We start from the raw sequence: 3,769 nt of genomic DNA, 5'->3' as shown, positions 1-3,769 counted from the left end.
GGAAATCCGTAACCTTTTAAGTTGAGATTAGAAAATAATTATTATTTAAAGTGAGGTTATTAATTTATTGAGCATACGTGTGTCGCAGTGTTATCGAAATTATAAATTTTAGTAAATTGCAACAAACGTTCATAATCTTTCGATTCTTTTTACCCTTCAACCTAACCTTTTTTATCAACATTTGTGTCTCAAATCTTTGATATATTGGTGGCATTTATACAAATGGATGGATTCAAACCAATTCTCCGTTGGTCAATTCATTTGAACGTCAAATTCAAAATTAAAAAGAGTAAAATGGTCATTTCATTATTCTTAGGGAAATATTAAAAATGAAAAATAAATAATTTTCATCCCGTTTCTTTGCCACCTCTATTGCTCCACCAATTAGCTCCTCTAACGTTCATCACAGCGCCATTGCCACCACTATACTACTAACGTATGCGCATAGACTCTTGAATTTGTGACACTTTTCCCAATTCATATTCGCTACGACTTTATAATAACTGCTTGGATGCTTTTGCTCAAATCGAACGAATTGCATCCTCAGCTACACAAGTGGGTAATTAACGGTCACACGTTTGCGGCACTATTGCCTTGATGGACAAACTCTTCTCATTGTGCACATTGACTTCATTTTATTCTCAGTGCAATTATTTTTATTTATTTGCCTCTCCACTATATTATTTATTTAGATAAGTAATGATGAATAATGGAGTTCGAAGAATAAATGTAAGTGATATGCTAATGATAATGAGTTGTCATAATGAGATATCTATCACATTGATTTATTATAGAACTATCTATCATAGTTGTTAGACTTGACCCGTTGTCGATCCAAAGAAATCATCAGGTCTCCGGGTTAATAATTCAACTGGGGGGTCATTATTAGATTGTAATTTTAATTAAATTATATTTTTTAAACAAAATAACGACCATTTTCCAAATCTAAATATATATATACTCCCTTACATTTTTTCCCAAGAAATGTGCATGTGCCATGATGGTCAGGAGAGTGATATTGCTTTCTTGACATTAGGGTTTGAATACTTGCCATGCGAAATTGAAGAAAATTTTTTGCATTACACTTTGCTAACTACCGGTCCGATTTCCCCTTAAACCCTTTTGAGCCAAACAATTATTGAATGGTCTAACCGGTTCACTTGTGGGCTTGAACAATTAATGTAATCGGACTAGACCAACCGCTTCGGCCGGGGAATCGGATAGTAATCCGGTCCAATTTTAATAACTATGCTATCTATTGCTATGGATGGATCTACATTGAGGTTAGTAGGGTCCTCTACCCCACACTAAATTTTGAAATCCAAGATTTTGCAATAGATTTTTCAAGATTTTACACAAGATATTCAAAAAAAAAAATTCTTATAATTTTCAATTTTACCCCCACAATTAAAATTTTGTGAAATTTGCACCCCACAACTCTACCTTTCTTGCTCTTCCCCTAATATGACACAAATACCATTATTTCTAATAGGCTAGCACATATTTCCCTTCTCGAGGTTAAGGGTACTCAAGCAAATAGGTGGATGCTTGTAAGATGAACAAGTTCATTTGAGATCCGCTGTGAGATTTCACACCAGTAACTATTTCATTGTTATTTTATGTTATATTATTTGACACTGGACCCTCAATCAGGGGATTGTTTATGCTCAACAATATTTTCCTCAAAATTGACTTTTTGGTTCAAAAGATGAACAAATAGAGTAGAAAATTTTGATCGAACAAAACTATGGGTAAGAGCTTATGCTATCTACTATAGCCTAGTTACAACCTCCACAAGAATTTTCTCTTTATATGACAGGGATGTGATGTATCAATATTTTTTAACAGCATTAGGACCATAATTATTAGTAAAGATCAAATCCTAGCAGGAATCAGGATCGTGGATTCAAAGTCATTGATGAAATAGAATCTGCCCTCGAGAAAGAAAGCCCTCATATCACATTGATTTATTATAGAACTATCTATCATAGTTATTAGACCCGACCCGATTGTTGACCCGAAGAAATTATCGGGTCTCCGGGTTAATGATTCAACCATTGGGTCAGTGATTCAATTAGTGGATCATTATTAGATTGTAATTTTAATTAAATTATATATTTTTTAAAAAATAATGACCATTTTCCAAATATGAATATAGACTCCCTTATATTTTTTCCAAGGAACATGCATATGCCATAATGGTCACGAGAGCGACATTGCTTGACATCAGGGTTTGAATGCTTGCCATGCCAAAATGAAGAAAAAAATTTGCATTACACTTTGCCAACAATCGGTTAACATTTGAACCAGTTCTGATTTCCCCTTAAACGCGTATTGAATGGTCTAACTGGTTCACTTGTTGGCTTGAAAAATTAATGTAGTTGGACTGGACCAACCAGTTCAGCTTGGGAATAGGATAGTAGTCCGATCCGATTGCTACAGTTATTGAATGGTCTAACCGTCTCACTTGTTGGCTTGAACAATTAATGTAATCAGTCCGAACCGGTTGGAATCGGATGATGGTCCGGTCCGATTTTAATAACTATGCTATCTATCGTCGTGGATGGATCTACAGTGAGGTAGTAGGGCCCACTGTCCCACACTAAATTTTGAAATTCAAGATTTGCAATAGATTTTTCAAAATTTTACACAAGATATTCAAAAAAAATCCTTATAATTTTCAGTTTTATCCTATACAGTTAAAATTTAGTGAAATCTGACTAATAAGACACAAATATCATTATTTCGAATAGGCTGGCGCATATTTCCATTCTCGAGTTTAGGGGCACTCGAGCAAATAAGTGGAATCTTGTAAGATGAACAAGTTCATTAGAGAGCCGCGATGAGACTTCACACTAGTGACTATTTCATTGTTATTTTATGTTATATTATTTGACTATGGATCCTCAATCGTGGGATTGTTTATGCTCAACAATATTTTCTTGAAAATTGACTTTTTGTTTCAAAAGATGAACAAATATAATGGAAAATTTTGATCGAATAAAACTTAGTATCTGTACGAGCTTATGCTGTCTACCTATAGCCTAATTACAACCTCCACAACAATTTTCTCTTTATGTCGTGTAAGGGTCTGATGTATCAATACTTCTTGATAGCATTGGAACCAGAATCATTAGTGAGAAAAGATCAAATCCTAGCAGAAATGAGGATCGTGGATTCGAAGACATTGACGAGATAAAATCCGCCCTCAAGAAAAAAAGCCCTATAAATTTTCTTATACTGCGGGAAAAAAATCCTATAGTATAAACTTAGATCGTTATCTGAATTTGCTAGCAATTTCAACATCATGGATCTCAAGATAATCTTGAAATCATCTCAGTTTCATTATATCAAAAATTACTCGATACGAAGCATAATATCCCAATTTTTCGATAAATATCAGTAAAATTTTAGTACAGCAAAATTGAAATTTTAATAAAAGAGAATTATGACTAATATAAAAAACCATATGAAAATTTTTAGTTTAAAGATTAAGTTAAAACTAAAATATGGTTGATGAAATTTTAATCAGACTCGTTCAATCCTAGTCATATCCATCGATCTACTGACAGATACTAAGTACAAGCTGGACAAGCTTGAGAAAAGAGTTGAATACTATGAGCATGTTTAATATGTTGGAGTAGACTGATTCTATGTCACGGAATCCCTAATTCTCTTTGACGATATGAGTTTATTCAAAGAATTATGTATTCGAAAGAAGATGGTGCGAAGTACTAAAATTTACTTGAATGAGTAAAAATCAGAAAAA

This window comes from Olea europaea, unplaced genomic scaffold, assembly GCF_002742605.1.
Source record: "Olea europaea var. sylvestris unplaced genomic scaffold, O_europaea_v1 scaffold256, whole genome shotgun sequence".
Lineage (NCBI taxonomy): Eukaryota > Viridiplantae > Streptophyta > Magnoliopsida > Lamiales > Oleaceae > Olea > Olea europaea.
Note: the sequence above shows the minus strand (reverse complement) of the source record.